The sequence below is a fragment of the Alosa sapidissima genome, chromosome 4 (assembly GCF_018492685.1).
Source record: "Alosa sapidissima isolate fAloSap1 chromosome 4, fAloSap1.pri, whole genome shotgun sequence".
NCBI lineage: Eukaryota > Metazoa > Chordata > Actinopteri > Clupeiformes > Clupeidae > Alosa > Alosa sapidissima.
The window spans coordinates 23,769,295-23,786,927 of NC_055960.1; the positions used below are offsets into that span (position 1 = coordinate 23,769,295).

At 43.7% G+C, this 17,633-nt stretch overlaps 1 long non-coding RNA gene across 1 annotated transcript; it reads left to right on the top strand.

The window, feature by feature from the left end:
- Positions 1-1,443: 1,443 nt before the first annotated feature.
- On the top strand, positions 1,444-16,790 carry LOC121707669. The gene is made up of 3 exons (XR_006031363.1): positions 1,444-1,455; positions 7,174-7,175; positions 16,694-16,790. It is a non-coding gene; the product is annotated as an uncharacterized LOC121707669 (long non-coding RNA).
- Positions 16,791-17,633: the final 843 nt, after the last annotated feature.

The following is a 17,633-nucleotide window of genomic DNA, read 5'->3' on the forward strand; positions in this document are numbered from 1 at the left end:
AAACTCACAGAACATTTCAGGGCATACTGATGATATAGTATCAGTACATCATGGCATCACATTTTTCAAAGCGTTTCAGGGCATCTGGGTTTAACCAATAAAGTGTTTTGCTTTTAATATTGCCTTGGTATATTACAGAATTAGCCTGTAGAACACTGAACTGAACTGAACTTATGGGAATATTTGGCATTAGTCCCATTCGAACAATATATTGTTTTATGATTGGAAAAGTATGAAATATATCCTTCCTCAACCCCACTTAGACTCTTCACTGCTAGTAATCACTCCAGCCTCTGAATCACAGCTCCGAACAGGCAGATTCAACAAGAAAACAGCAATGTAGCAGTGATGCTTTTGTGAGGCTGAGAGGGACTTGTAACCTTTTACGTGCTCTAACTGAAATTCAATATGTCAAACATACAAAATCATTAAGCAACTAAATATCCAGATAAGGGTATAAATAAAACTGTTCATTATGCTGCAATTATTCCTAACGGCCTAGGCCTAGGGGGACCCCACCCCACTGTTATTTTGTATTTGTAAGCAATTTCAATGTCTGTTGGATAATGTACATTTGGTTTAATTTATAAAAGTATGTCATACTGGTAGACAGAGTTTGACCTACTATGCATTCAAAATCTTTAAAGTATGTCAAATTGGTAGTCGCTGTTTGGCCTTCTAAGCTTTCGAAATCCACAGATTCTTCTCACTTTCAGCTGAGCTGGGCTAGGCCGGCTCATTCCTTGAAAAGAAACCACGCACCTAATTATGTCCTCACCGACGTGATCAGTCCAGACAACAGGAAAATTACTGAGCAGTCGCCATCCATCAAGGGGCCAGGTGAGCAGTAGATCATCGCCGGCCCAGACAGCTGTTGCGAGCTGGTCCTCCTACTTCCTTTCGAGAGGCGATGAAAGAACTGTCACTTTCTTGAACCTGCCAGTAGCACGCGGGCCCAGATCCGAGATAACAACCTCGCCTGGGAGATAACCGCTTGATAAGGCAAAAATGTATTCAACTTAAGTGCAAAGCTATGCCGCATGATGGCTATCTGCTGTGTCAGCGCTCATTTGGAGCATGTGAAGTTAATCAGAACTTACATGAAATTGGGTGTCAGTGCGATGGTAACTTTATGGTTTCTCATAAAATAACTACGACTATATGTCTACTGTGTTCTGCAATTCTATTTTTTGTATCGGTCACCTCTGCTGCACCAGAAGTAAAAGAGATTGTTTTAGATGGACTTCAGACAAAAATAGGTCCAGATTCATGCCTGTATTGGCATTTAAGACAAGGGTTTAAGACAGGTAAACAGGTTGAGCCTCAGCAGGCTGCAGAGTTGCAGTAAGCTGAACAATATGGGTTGAGGTTCTGCAGGCTGCAGACTTGCTGAAAAGCTGAATGAAAGTAAATGGGAGAGCCAAGGCATTTGGGGTAATTAGAGGGTGGAGTGTTGTGATCAGTCAGGGGGTCTGGCTAATATCTGTATTCAGGAAGTTCAACACCTGGTCTGCGCCGATCACTCTCAGCGCGCTGTCCACCCAGGCCGGCCCACTCTGCTGTGTCTATCTCCAGAATATGATCACATCTTCATCCCAGGCCCCCGCCAACCTCCACAGCCCAGCTAAACCCAGTCCCCCTCTCCTCTCTCACCCCAACACACGCACAGACATTCCCCCACTGATCCTGCCTTCATGTGCCATGGAGCCCTCAACTTTCCATCTTCCTCCAAGGTTATTAATTGGGATAATTTAGCACTGATTATAGATTGTAACTCACAACTAATGATAGGCCAAAACCCCACCCCCCCACAAACCGCCCAGTTGCTTTGAAGTGAGATCGCAATCGCCAACAAGATGGATCAGTGTTGGAGCAAGGAGCACATTGATGGAATGTCTCTTTCAGCAGCCCTGGGGACTTGCTACAAGAGAAGATTCTGTTAAACTGATGTTCTTTTTTCATCAGACTCATCTGTCATGCCCAACTAATATACAACTCTGCGTTTCCTGCCTTGCTTACAGCCCAATTTTAAGCTGTAAAAAGTGACCTTTGCACTGCTGTCATTTTTGGGACAGATAAACGATGGACGCAGACAAGATAGCAGTTTCCTACTGAGTAGTAAAACCTGGAGAAGTAGGACACTTTTATTTTCCATTTCCCCACTCCACACTTATTGGATATACTTTTCACAAAATCCAATAACATCTAGTCACCTCATCCTGCATGTTTTGGGGGTCAGTAGTTTCTCAGCAGTTTCCCTGACTATTTTCACAGATTCAGACCGTGCTGAAGCATATCCTTTAGTAACACTGCATGACATGTTATTCAAAATTACCTGTCCCTGCTAATAGCTTGTAGGAGTTATATGGGAAAATCTGAGCGGGCGTTCTCAGCCTCTGAGGCTGTTCTTGGGGCAGTCCTGTTCTTAAGACAGTCCTGCTCCTAAAACAATGCAGCCTTTATCTTTTCCATAGTGCCGGGGATATCTTGAGTGTCTGTCAACAAATTCCTCCATGCCCCCCACCCCACCTGCCACCCCCTTCCCCCATCCCAAGTCAGACAGCTACAGGTCAGTCTCCCAGGTGAGTGCTTACCTGCCCGTGAACTTTCCATTCCCTTGCCTTGCAGCCAGCAGTGCTCACGCTTATCCGTAAAACAAACGGAGAATTCCAGAAACATGCCCCAGGGGCGGCCATGCTTCCCCAGCACACATATTCCCTAATATGTTTTTACACGAATCTTTTAATCAAGGTGGGCGATTGTTCTTCCGTGGTCTTTCTTTTCATGGCGAGGATTAAGACGTCTACCTCAGGCGTCATGACAGGGTACCATGAAATAACATATCAGCTATTAATGACCCACAGCTGGAGATCTTACAACTCTAACTGTGATATGTTGCTTATGACGTTGGAATCTGTTCATGGAAAAGAAAATGGTAGACACTGATAGTGCAGTGATGCATCAAGAGCTTTGTATCTTTGAAAGTAATACAAAACATAAAGGTTTTAGAGTTAATAATAAGTTGATATAATCTATAGGCTAATCCAGGTAGAAACGATAAATCTAGAGTTTCACCTTTTCTGTAAGTCACTAGAGATTACATGGATATCTTGCTATGTGTTAATCAGACTAGGTGCTAAGAGAGAGCAAGAGAGAGAGAGAGAGAGAGAGAGAGAGAGAGAGAGAGAGAGAGAGAGAGAGAGAGTTGGTGATTAAAGCAGGTTTTACTAGTGAGGACAAGACCCAAGCAGGAATTCCTGAAATCTACTCTACAGGGCTTTTTCTAAACTCACCACCCCACCCCACCCCACCCCATCCCCCAGTAAAAACAGGGAGCGGATCCATTCTTGGGGGGTTCCCACCCCACACACAGCCAGTGCAGTGTTAAAGTGGTCATGCTTCCCCCGGGATCTGTCACCAGGCGCTTAGTGTGTCCCTCAGCCGATGACGGGCACCGCCGCGGTGCTTTGTGCTGCTGCCACTGCGGCAGAGAAACGGCACATTTACCAGGCCTCACTCAAGAGGCACTCTCACGGCGAGCCGGGCCACGCTGAGCCATCTTCATTACACAGGGCCACCGCCCCTCCTCAATAAACACCCACTACATCTTCAAGCCCCCTCAGTGTTACTATGACCACACGCCATGTGTGCTGTTGTTTAGAGTGTCTAATGTTGGCTACACACACATACACACACTACAGCCTATATATATACAGTAGGCTACATATGTATATACACACTTATATGCACTTTTCTGTCTTTCTCAAATACTGTACACACACATATATAAATGTAAGTATTTCAGAATAAATGGCTATACTGCGCCTTGAGGATATTGCATGCTGATCTCCCAATCTCTTTTCAACTTCCGTGGTGAGCACGGACAGCGTAAATCACCTGGGAGAGACAACAGCTTCCTCCTGTAATCCGACGGGAGTTCGGGGCCTATCAGGGCAGACATGTTGCAGCACAGTCTGAAACTCGATGAAGATTCCACCTTAAAGAAGAAAAATGCCTTTTGTAATAACAAACGCTTGGAACTGGCTCAATACTTCAGCGACATTGTTTCTCTCTCACACACTCTCTCTCTCTCTCTCTCGCTCTCGAAGACAAGCCCTAACGCTTCATCATTATGAAACTCTGCCCATTGCCCAGTGCCGGGAAATTTATTACCCCAAATCCATTTTGAACCGACACGGCGCATTCCTGTGCTGATTTGTGACTCAGGGCCATAGTGGTGCTGCTGCAGAGTTTTTGAGGAATGCCTCAACCAGCGGGCGGCTGAGAGAGGAGATACCAGCCCTGGTTGTCGGAGGGAAGAAGATCTGGAACGGCCGCGAGCGACTCTGGAGGTCTGGGTTGTGATTGCATTGACATTTGAGGCTGTGTCTTTCAAATGCAGACCTATGGCATTAGCCTCCATTTGTCCTTTCCATTATGTTACTGACATGCAGGAAATGAAATCACTCCCTTTTCTTCAGTTGCTTTTGTTTGACGGTCAGCTTAATTTACCTAAATGTGTAGGTGTTTGCATCTGGCTTGAAGCTTGCAAGTGGGTCTGAGCCACATCAAAGTCAAAACTGTCCCTCAACTCCTCAAAGGAAAAGAATTAGAATAAATCAACAATCAGTCTCCTTAAATTACCTCCCTACTCCATGACTATGACTATTTGACTCAGTGGATCAAGCCTCTTTCATTCCTGTGGAAACAAGTTGGGATCTCATTGTGAGCGTAAGTCACCTACGTTTATTAAGACAAAAGCACAAAAAAAAATCAGATTCATGATTCAGGTAGTGATTACTCCTTCTCTAATTAGTCTTTTACCTCGGAGAGAAACAGGTGTTAGTGGAATGACTGCATGGAATAGAGAGATCCACCGCAAGAGCAGCCTTCATCTTGGGCATGATAAGTACGGGTTATCAGTTAAAGGTCTTACTCAGGTTTAAACGGTTGCTCAGATGTGGTTGAGGTGTTGAGCAGAGGATTGTCCTTGCTGCCATAACAACAAAGTGACGTGACATTACGGCACCACTTTTGGTGCCTTCTCCTCTCTGACAGACTTTAGATAACTTTTCACATCAAAGCAACAGCCATAAGACATGTTGACTATAACACTATCTGTATCCTGGTTTGCCTCAACATACAATTTCAGAAATGTCAAATACTGAGTGAATTTACAAATGTTCACACAGTTAGACAACATCATGGTCAAGGTGCAAAACAGGAGACAAACAAGACATCAACACCACTTCACGGTCAGACAGCTCCATTTCAGGAAGCCTCTGACAGACAACAGCAGCTCACAGGAACAAGCTGCTCCAAATGGCACGTATTTTGGCTGTGCACACAAGCCAGCGCTTTGATGGAGGGCAGGGGGAGATGTAGCAGTTTGTCTCGGTTTTGTGGAGCGGCAACAACTCGCACAGGGCTCAGCACTGCACCCCACACCGCGAGCTGGCCCAACCGTCCGTCATCGGCGCCATTATCCTTTGTTGTAGCCAGACCGTCTAAGTCAGGTGATGAAAGTCTGGGTTAAAGTGCACTCGCCGATGGGTAGTCCGAGACCCTCTCCGATTTCCTTAATCCCCAAATTAATTCCCCCTTATAGAGCCCTGGTGGGTGAAGGAGCCATTTGTCTTCTGTACAGAGGTGTGAGTTTGGCTCACGCCACAATGACCTTGACAGCGAACAAAGGTGTTATTTTTAAAAGGGGATGTCAGAGCTATAGCATGGAACACTTGGATGAATAGTTAAGAATCTATTATATACGTTTTATAATATAACACAATATAATATAATATATTATAATATAATGTAATTTAGGTGTAAAGGGCATTATAGTGCCAATACATCAACTCAGTAATTCTGTCATGACGTATGTGCACCCTTGTTCTTCATCCTGTCTTTTCCTGTTGCTTCAAATGGATTTAAGTTACATTTATCCTGCCTTAAGAAAGAATTTGTGTGTTCAAAGTTGACTTTTAGTTTGTGTTTTGAATAGAGAGGGGAAAAAACGGTACTAAAATAAGCCCAGTGCCACTGTGGCCTGAAGGCAAGAATACAGCCCAGGAAGAGTTGACACAAGAGACAGAAACTTGGCACCATGTCATATGGTACTTAGGCCTTGCTTTAAGCATGAACTGTTTTTCCGACTCGCAATTAATCTTGGGTAGCATTGCGCTACCACTATGGCAGTGGAAATCACCACTGAATAAGAAGATGTATACTGTCATTAATGACTGCCTTGTTAGTTTTCCTAGATTGGCAATTGGACAGCATCCAGGTTTTGTATAGCTAAGCTAATGCAATAGCAGATTAGTGCTCAGCTTGCCAACATTCACACCATTTGATCCAGCTTTTCTCACACATTTAGCTCCAGTTAACTTGCCATTTGACTTGTGAAATGTGTGTGGATGGCAATGTAATCGAATGATCTCGCATTCTCGTCACAAGTGTCACAAACATCTTTTAATAATTCTGATTAGCTTTCATGTCAATGACAATCTGACGCTAACCTGAATGACTTTCAGAAGCTCCAGATGAGATTGCATAAATGACAGTCCTGAGGCACACAGTATGAAGAAATGAGACAAAGTATTATTTGGTGTCATAAGATAATCTGATGAGATCAAATCAGACCAATTAAAAAACAGAATGATAGGGCTGATTAGAGGGACTTTGTCATGTGAATTGACAGTATTGCTCATTGCCCAAATGAAAATTCCACAGCGAGATAGCATACCCAGCAGTTACACTTCTCTTACTGTCTATAAGTACTTGTAACACTCCACCATGCAAATCGTGTCTAGCAATTCAGCAACACAACAAGTTTCTCAACAGACTCTTCACAGACTCATAGCAGCTGATAATGCCTGAACTTGCTCTCTACAGCATAGTCACAGCCAGCGAAAAAGCAAAAACATTCAAGAGAGACTTCATTTTTATGACCCGTCCATGCATTTACACTACGCAACTACCCCAACGGGCCACCCAGAAATATCTTTCTGCTAACACAGTTCCCATCTAGGCTGATAAGCAAGGAGCCAAGGTAAATAAGAGCGCACTCCTCCCGCCTGCTCACAAGACATACAGTGTAAATAGTGCAAGAGTGCTCAAGGCAGTTGGTCAACATTTCTCTGTTTTTTTACAGTGCATCTCCCACACTCGACAGAGCCGTCCAGCACTTGTCTCGCTTATCAGTGGGCTGCTTGCATGCTAAGATGTTGTAAGGATACCCCACCACTTCACCATAAGCTCCCCCATCGTTTGTAAAATTGTTATTCTCCCAGTATGCTATCCAACGAACTGTCCTGCTTCGGCATGGTAACTCGCGTGTTTTGTATGGTGTTTGAATGGTTTTCCAGTCTCTCTCTCAAGCTGTTTCATGATGAGACAGAAAAGAAGGATAATTACCACACTGTGGGGTGTGAAGGAAAACTCATTTGCTTTGCCGACAAAAGCAATGGAAAGGTCGTTCATCATTTCGGGTCTGAGCGCACATCTCTCTCAAACAGAGGAGCCTCTCTCTACTCCTCTCCTCTCTGTGAGAAAGATGAGTTATAATCTATAAATCCCCAGGCCCCGGCATCTTTCCTGCAGTGTTGATGGCCGAGATGCAGGATGGATTCTTTGACACCCACTGTTTATTTATTAAACAGAGGAATTGCTGGCATACCTGCCACTCACATCTGGAGAGGACGGGTGGGGTGGGGTGAGGAGTGGTGTCCTCGGCTACTCTTCAAGGGGAATTAAAGGAAAATCTGCAGGCCTGTGTCGACAGACAGCCTGGTGAACGGAAGCCCTGTCTGCCTTTGTGTGGTAGTTAGGTGTCGTGTTGTCTGGCTATCCATAGACACCCCTAGGGGTTGGTGATATGGACAAAAAATAATATCTCGATATTTTTTGTGATTTTGACGATAACGATAATTAGTCAATATCCTTTAAAAAAAAAAGTTTTTAAAAGTCCGAGTTACTTTACAGCTCATTATTTATAAATAGCATCATTAAAATAACCAATAACCTACTGTAACCTGTGACTTTTTAACCAAACCAATGCATTGTCACTCTATGACACTTTCCAATTGTGCCCTACTTGTGTGTGTGGCAATGACATGGTCTAGCCAGCTACAGAGGATAGATAGGCCTTACAGTTTCCCATGAGAAAGTCTGAAGCTGAAGTTCCTTTCAAACCTTTACTTAGGTTTCACTGTAAAACTAAGCAGACCTTACAGAATAGAAACTAATGCATTAGCTTATGGCTTATGTAGGCTACATGAGAAATCCCATAGAGATGTTTAGCATAATCGATCAAAGTTGATATTTAGAACGAACTTCAGTCCATTTACAGAAGGGTAACATAAAAAGATTTCTTTGTTTACAACTGACTATTAAAATACTCAAAGGCTACCGTGTAGGAAAAAACGTGACTTTAACTCATCAATGCCACTTGAACGAAGTAGCCGCACAAAATAAACATTAGTGCGTGTGACAATATGGACCACTAGCAATTACATGACTTGCTCTGCTGCAGCCAGGGGCTTCTCTCGCATACACCTCCTGGATTTAGTGAATGTATGGGGTTTCAATGCGGGATTTCGAGTGTTTTCCCCCTAAGTAATTTAAATACTCGATAATGTGAATTTGCACATCGTTAAAACAGCAATCACGATATTATCGTAGGCGATATATATCGCCATATCGCCCACCCCTCTAGACACAAACACACTTGCATTACACATGCACACTCACACACACACACAAACCCAAAGATATACAGAGCTACAAACACACATACCCTCTAGTACACAACAAGTATGCCAAACAAGAAATCATTGGTTTGAAGAATCCATGAATAAATCAAATATGGATTCTCATGTCCTTATTAATATTGTAAAATACACTTCACTCCAGGAAACTAGTAGCATTACGCGTTTGCACATTCTCTGCACAGGGCGTAATGCTCTTGACAGAAGAGGAAAGAAACAGAGAAAGTTGAAAAAAAATAGAAAGAGAGGCGAGAATGCAAGAACAAGAGAGTATATGAAACAGAGAGTGGGAGAGGGAGGAAGAGAGAGAGAGGGCACATGATGATGTAAAGCAGAGGGCTGGTTGGCACTTCTCGTCTTGGTTCACAAGCACACTTTCACCATGGCGACCACCAGCTGAGAGCAGCATGGGCACGTTCACCTCTCCAAGGCGGAACACAACTAAGAATGGCATCATGTTCAAATCCCAAAAACTAAGATGGTCTCCAAGCCATCGATCTGATGCATTTTTTTCTTTACCTTGTACTTTCATTTTTATGACTTTATATGAAAACATTAATTTTTCATATAGGCAATTTGGATCTTAATATTATCTAAAGAGAGGGAGGGAGAGTAAAAACAGAGGGGGGTGGGGGATAATTTCAAGGAAATCATTTAGGGAAAGTTACCTGCATTTTAGGCATGGAGGTATTGATTTTAGGTAATTGGCAGAACATTTGATCTGGCCAGTCTCTGCCATTTCCTTATATACAGCTACTTTACTTTATTAATTTTCTTTCCAAACCTTCAAATTAGTCAATCAAACCAATACACGTAAGCAGTGTATTGTAGTTAGTAATAGTAGTAGTAAGTCAGCTGTCAGAAAATCGAAGGAATGAATCAAAAGTTTTAAAGTGCACACTAGTCTGTGCAGGCTAGGTCCCCTGAAAGTCTCCATCCCCCTGGTCCTTTGTCACTGTGGTAGATCGCAGAGAAACAATGCAGCCTTTCAATGGCGGCCAACTCTGTGAATTTGAGGTGAGCAGGCGATAGGTCCTTGTTGCTGTTTTAAATCTCCCTGACCATTAGTGCCCTGCGCCCAATACCGGGTTTCAGGTCAAGAAACCCAATCCACCCCATTAAGCCGGACCACTTCCGAGCTGGTCCATCAGAATAGATTCCCCCACACACACACACACAGAGCTGATGTACCACTTGTAATCACAAATTTCACGTTCATCTGAGGTCGTACTTTTTTGTTTTGTTTTGTCATTATTCTCCCGTGAATATTGTGAATTCGAGTATGCAACTGTAGTTGAACAAATGTGTTATGTATTGCGCAATAGTTATTGAATGAGGTCAGGGCTGTTCAGGTTCAAGACGTGTATTGTCATATTTGCACATTACACTAACAGCACACAGCGCAGTGGTTTGATAAGTCATGACAGCGGATGAGCGATCATCAGTGTCTGTCTAAGTAAATAGAGAGATCAATGCCCAAAGGATTTACGTAAGCAAAATGTTAGTAAGCCAGCAAACTGGCACAAATTACCTGCCAAAGGTTTTGGGGTTGAGTAGGTGCAGCCTTCTTAAACAAACTCTTCCACAGAAACTGAAGATGTACTATGAAAGTTTCAGATTGAATAAACTGTGTCCAATTAACAATAATTTTTAAAGATTATTAAAGACAAACTCAACAGGGCTCAACAGGGTGAACGCATTGGTGGGTCGAACGTCAGCAAAAGAATTCCTGAATGCATTGATTATTGCTCAGTCAAGGTTCTTCCCTGCCCTGTACTACTAGTAGCCTGGAGAGGGGGTGGTCCTCCCCAATTCCATAATGTGAGCCTAACCTACTGTAATTAAATATTCCTGTCTACTATAACTTATCACATTGGATGTAATGCACTTTGTTTCTTGACACTCATTCTCTAAATCACACTGTGCGCTTTTACGACAAAGCACAATTTGTGAACAATTTGAGTCAGAAAGTTGTGTTAACTTCACACAACATTTTTCATGTCGTTGAGAAATTAATGAAATGGATGCTCATCAGGAGGCCCTGGCTTATGTGAGTCTGGCATGCGGTGACGAGGGCCGGGTGGATGGATGGGTGGATGAAGGGTGGATGGGTGGATGGATGGATGGGTGGATGGATGGGTGGATGGATGGATGGATGGGGTGGGTGGATGGGTGGATGGATGGATGGATGGATGGGTGGATGGATGGGTGGATGGAGGGTGATGAGCAGAAGGCACACCGCTCCCCCTGAAAACAGCATGATGTCGCACCATGGGCAGACGAGCTGAAAATGTTCTCGAGTTTGGTGAGAAAATCGTGTCTCTTGAGCTGTTAAGCATGTTGCTCAAATGAATGGGTCTTGTCAACTTCGGATGCACTCGACAGAGGGAAGTGTCAACACCAAGTTTTCACTTTAAGGGTGTTACTGGATTTATGTAAGGGGTTAATGTTTACATGGAGCACAGTGCATAGATGTCTATATAATCCTTCTAAATGGCCCCTCTAGTGCTCCCAGGATTAGGCCATTTTATGTGCTTTTAGTCAAACAGAATCAATCAACACTTGAAGAATTCGATATAATTTTCTGATTCATGACGTGTGTGATACAGTATATACGTGTTCATGTAGATAGCATGAGAATGTTCCTGAATCATGTAAAGTCCCATGTAACATGCTGACAGTTTACCACATCAGTGATCCTTTCAGAGGCTGTTGCATGCACCTTGTGTGTGGTGTGTGTGTGTGTGTGTGGGGTGGGGTGGGTGTGTGTGTACTGTAGGCAATGCACGCGTGCACACACACACACACACACACACACACACACACACACACATCTTTCGCCATACCAAAGTCAATCTCTCTCCAATCTTTTAATCATTCTTCTTTAACAGCTACCTGCCTTGAGCTAAACATTTGGGCACACAACACTCACTCTCTCTCACACACACACACACACACACAGTGCAGGAGAGGATCAAACAGAAGTCAATATGCAAGAGCAGGCATAATTGTGCGATTGAGGTTTTCCAGCATGGAGTTTCCCTGTGTTCAGCCGGGCCAAGGCCCCTCTCTCTCTCCCCATGGCTGCAGAGAGCAGGCACGCTAATAGAACTATTAACAGATCAAAGGCGATGGGGGACTTTCACACATGGCTCAACGAGGCCATTTAGAAATGATGCTGTCAGTCAAATGAGTCAATCTGACACTCACTCTCTGTGTCTGGATGTGGGTTTTTTTTTCAGTCACGGAAGTTTTCTTCGTGGGGGAAAAAGTTTTCTGCCAGGTGTGTGGGTGCGTGAGTGTGTGTGTGTGGGTGCGTGAGTGTGTGTGTGTGTGTGTGTGTGTGTGCGTGTGTGTGGGAGTGCTACTGACTGAAGCGCTGAAGATGGTTTGGTGATGAATTAATCAATCGATAGTTTTTTCATCAGCGAGAGTAAAGGTATTGAAATGCATGGGGGAATGGCAGCCAAGGAGAGGTGATGCAACACATTTGAAGCAGCTGCGGCTGTTTGATCCATTATGAGCCGGGGTCATGCTGCCAAGAGCCCTATTGAAAAGCAGCACCGCCAGCCAACTGCCATAAACCTTGATTGAGCGTGCACACAAGCTCTCTTTGAGGATACCATGGAAATACACACAGATGTGTGTGCACGCGCGCACACACGCGCGCACACACACACACACACACACACACACACACACACACACACACACACACACACACACACAGATTACACCCACATGCATGCAAGCACACCCAAAACACTCACAAACATCACAAACATGCACAGGAACACACACACACACACACACACACACACACATATGCATAGGCAATCATATACAGTCAAATACATGCACACACATACATACACACTCAACTGTATGGATACACACATATGCAGCAGATGCATACATACTGTACAACCACAAGCACAAATTGTCATGCAGTTACATCAACCCTCTTTCTCCATATCAGATAATGATCAAGGGCATCTAATGTTTACTGTGCCCCAATGCAAGCATGAACCTAGGGAATGCCCATGCTATCACATGTCAAAACAAGGCATGCTATTTACTAGCAGAGATCAATTATATGTGACTCTGACAAACATCTTCTGCTTTAATCCTTGCCATCTTAAGTTTCCTTTCCCTTATCCTCTTCAAACGCTTCTCTTTTTTGGAGGGGGGGGGGGGGGGCAAAAACACACTTATTAAGCGCCGGGTATTTCAACCAGCAAAGAGAAATGTTTCATTTTAAATATCATCAGTCAGCAGTCCCATGTAATGGAACACCTCTTGGTCCTCTATCGGAGTTGTTTGTAAATTATTTTGTCTTTTGATGGTCCGGTCCCCCTCTCCTCATCTTCCACCCCCCTCACATGCCACAACTTGAGCAGAGGCTCTTTGCTTCGGGGCATGCATCAGTGACACTGTGCCATCTCTCTTTCTTTCTCTTTCTCTCTCTCTTGCACACACACACAGCGAGGGAAAGATTCACTGGAAGGGGAGAGAGAGAGAGAGAGAGAGAGAGAGCGTTTGTTTTTGCTGCTCACTTGATGAAAACATCACCATGATGCAGTAGATCTCTCCTCAGGTATGGAGGCCGGACATGCTGAGGGAGTGACAAATTGCAAGAAGCCAAAGACGCGGCCTCCTTTAATCTCCACGTCTCAGACACTCTTCCCTCTAGAACTCAACACAGCTCCCAGCGTCCCCGTTCTCCCTGCACACACACACACCCACACACACACAGGGCAGAGTAAGGACTAGCACACAAAGAATACTCTCTTAGTAATCTCCATCCATTCTCACAGGTTTGTTTTAGTGCAAAAACAGCTCAATTGGAATGAATGCGGTAGTGATTAGATTGATCTCTTAGAGACTTGGGTTTAATGCCCTGGCTATTACCAGCAGGCTGGCACCTGTAAAAAACCACAACACCTCACATGAACTATCACCATGCTAAGCATTGCTCTTCAGCGGTTGGCATATCTTAGTTTTGTTTTCATTTCCTCTGCAGCATCCAGTTTGTCTTTTAAATCTATTCATTATTGTACACACTATGTCTTCAATCAGACAGGACTGTGAAGAAAGTGAGTAGTGGAGAGAGACAGGATGAGACCGGGAAACGAGCCCCCGCGACCACCCCTACCCCAACGCTTCATCCGCCCACGCTACAGCGCCCTTCATAACATTTTAATATCGAAGGTGAAGTGTGGCGTCTGCGCCTTTTGTCTAGTATTGAGGTGTCGCCCGGTGTGTATAGTCTCCAAAAAACGTAATACTCAAGTGAAGAAAGGGGAGATTGCACATAGGGGCTGAGTAGTTCCAAAAGTGTATTTTAAACCGAAAAAACAATTACAGGCCACATAAACAAGGGGTAAACGTTTCGGGTCTTGCCCTTCAACAGTGTTCCTTGTACGCCAACATTAACATTTTAATATAACATATTTTTATGCTATTATATTATATATAATATAACATAATATATTAAATATAAACATTTTAATAATGTAATATAATTGTAGCGGTTGTCTACTCACTCCACCTAGCCAAGCAACACCAAGGCTTGCCTTCAGACGTTTTACCTGGGAAATATCAGTATCTGAATTCTTCTCAATATCTGTTAGAGGAGCATGCAAAGTTAGAAGATGGGGGTTTTCCGTTCAGAGACAGAGCAGTGCCCATACCATACTGTGACACAGTTGGTAAGGATGCTCTCGATGGTGCAGTGGTAGAAGTTCACCAGAATCTAAGGAGACAGATGGACCTTCTTTAGTCTCCTCAGGAAGAAGAGACGCCGGTGAGCCTTTTCAATTAGGGTAGAGGTGTTGAGGGACCAAGAGAAGTCCTTGGAGATGTGGACACCCAGAAACTTGAAGCTGGTGACACACTCAACCTGTCACGTTGATAGGGATGGGGGTGTGTGTGCACCTACACTTTCTGTAGTCCACAATGAGCTCTTTGATCTTCTTGGTGTTGAGAACCAGGTTGTTGTCATGATGCTGTTAAGATGCTGGACCTCCTCCCTGTAGGCCGACTCATCGCTGTTCCTGATGAAACCAATCGTGTGGACGTGTTTGAACCATGTACAGGTGCGCAGTCGTAGGGAGTGAAGGAGAGGGCTCAGCACACAACTCCAGTGGCGTTCAGGGTGAGGGTTGAGGAGATGTGGTTATCTACCCTGACAGACTGCGGTCTGGCCTTTCCGTGCATTAGTCCTGCTCAGTGCTGCACACCCATCGGTGTCACAAAGTGGCCATAGAAGTGGTCAAGCTCATCAGTTTGTAAAGGCTAGGCAAAATAGGAAGTCACATACAGGCTGGACCAATGATTTCTATGCCCATTACAATGCTTGGGTTGGAATCATTTCCAATCCTACCTTAGCTACCATAACTAGGTGACTGTCAAGTTTAATGTTGAAACGCTGTGTGTGTGGAGTCTGCAAATCAGATAGTCAGAGCTGGATTGCCCTATATGCATGCTACGCAAATTGCACAGGGCCCCACAAATTAATCAAAGGCCCCTCACTGACTCCACACCCTTGCATCAAGTTAGCAAGAGTTTTATTTCAAAAAACTAAAATCAAGGATGTCCGAGGGAAACATTCGTTTATTGTCATATGCCTATGGAGACTATGGAGACTATGGAGCCCGTGAGGTGACATGAAAAAAAAATGAGAAAAGGTATGTACTTGGGACAAACACTGACTAGGTTTGCGAGATCTTGAGTTTGTTTTTGCGAGATCTCGAGTTTGTTTTGCGAGATCTCGAGTTTCTTTTGTTAGATCTTGACTTTCTTTTGCAAGATATTGAGCTTGTTTTGCGAGATCTCGAGTTTCTTTTGCGAGATATTGACTTTCTTTTGCGAGATCTCGAGTTTGTTTTGCGAGATCTCGCAAATCCATCAATGCATATGAGAACCACGTTCCGGAGAGCTTCAGTCACTGAAATTACGTTGCAGTGCCTTATTTTGCTTGCATGTGGCGAACAAGAGCAAAACTAACGGGCTTTGCGCATAAATGCAGGCCAGGCTGCAGTGTCATTGTTGGTGAAATCACTGAAAAAGACGCAACGGGAATAAATAATCAAATAAACACTTTCTGTGGTGAATCTGCATTAAGTGCATTCATTGATGTGTCTCACTTACCAACTTAAAGCATTGTTGCTTGTTGGCTCTGGCTAAACCCATAGATATACAGTACAGCTAAACCAACTAGCCTATTTCGCATCAAATAACGTCATTGTAACTTTCACATGCTATGTTGCCACACAATTCATATCCTATGGTTACCGCTGTGCTACATGACCAAGGAAAGTCACACAAGCAGATTGTGCAGTACACCTTATGTGCTGTTGGCTGTACCGTGATCTAGTAGCCTAATATTTTTGGTCTCCCGGTGCCGTATTTTTCCATGTAGCTACGGCATAGTTAACTGTTCAAGATTTTGTCTACAATTCAAATATTATTATTTTGTTTATTCTAAAACTCACAGTCATGGAAGTTGTGCTACCATATAGCATAGCATAGCATAGAATTTCTGCTAACGTTACCAGCTACCATGTCAATGTTAATCAAGTTAGAATCCTGCTATCATGATAAAACTCCTCCCCTTTGTTCTGCTTATGTTATGCATTTGAGAGCAAGGCACAATGCAGAGAAAAGAACATTACTTCTCTAATAGTAGAGTTCTTGATAAAATATTTGTATGCACACCTATCTTGTAATAGCCTGATGAGCCAGACCTACATAGTGTCTGGGAACTCACCATTGATTGATAGTGCTCAATCCGAGGGGCGGGATAAACGTTTGTCTTTCAAATTCACTCTGCACGCAATAGGATAGCGCTACAACTCATGAGTCCCATGAGTTTTTCACACCAGTGGAACTAGTTGGCTAGTTGATGAAGTGAACTTAAAAAAAAGTTTAACTCGAGTTGTGATTCAAAGACTGCTGTTCGTCAGCAGCAGAATCCATCTTCTTTGTTTTCAAGTAACAGGGAATTCACGCAGAACAGCGCAACTCTGCCGTCATAATGCCTGTCCACCGACTCTATAAACGCTGTGATTGGCCTGATCGAAGTTTGGTTTTTACAGCTTGCAAGCCAACGGTGAGTTGCTAGACTACCCTGGCTGCAAATTACATTTGCTGCTGCTAGGGTGCGTCTAGATTTCTAGGCAAATCTTGTAAGCCTTCAAGACGATATATCCACTATAGCCTATGGGAAGGATTGTGTATAAAATAGTATAGGCTGCAGATGTAGGGAGGGGAGGGGTAGACACCTAGATAGCAAAATCAGATTGGCAGATAGCGGACCGCTGGTGGTATGCTGCCGGTGGCAAGCCACTTGTGGTCCGCCGTTGGACCACCATCCCTTTAAATTGAACTTGAAATGAATATTAAGAAAAGTTACAAATGAAAAAGATTTTAGACCAATAGTGGCAAAATATTGGACAATTTGTCTGCAACCCGCCAGCAGACCGCCAGAGAACCGATGAGCCAGCCTCTTGCTATCTGGGCATTAAGGGACAAAATTAAGTTGGAGGTAATAAATAAATGATAATTGTGTTTTTCCCCCCCAAAATATTGTTGTCTCTCTCTCTCTCATTCAAATACATCCACTGTCAAAATATTAAGGGGTAAGCGAACATCTGGAAAGCGTACCCACTATGGGAGGCTTTGAGGCTCATAAGGCTTCACCTGCAGTTGGCATTCAATTGACGCCCATTCATTTTGGTGTCACTTACAGTTCTGAAACGAATAAAGACTATTGTCCATTGTTTTTTTCTAAAGAAACACAACAATGTATGAAAGGCTCCGTTACCTTGTATCTCACGTTATGGCCACGTATCAGCAATTTTGGGA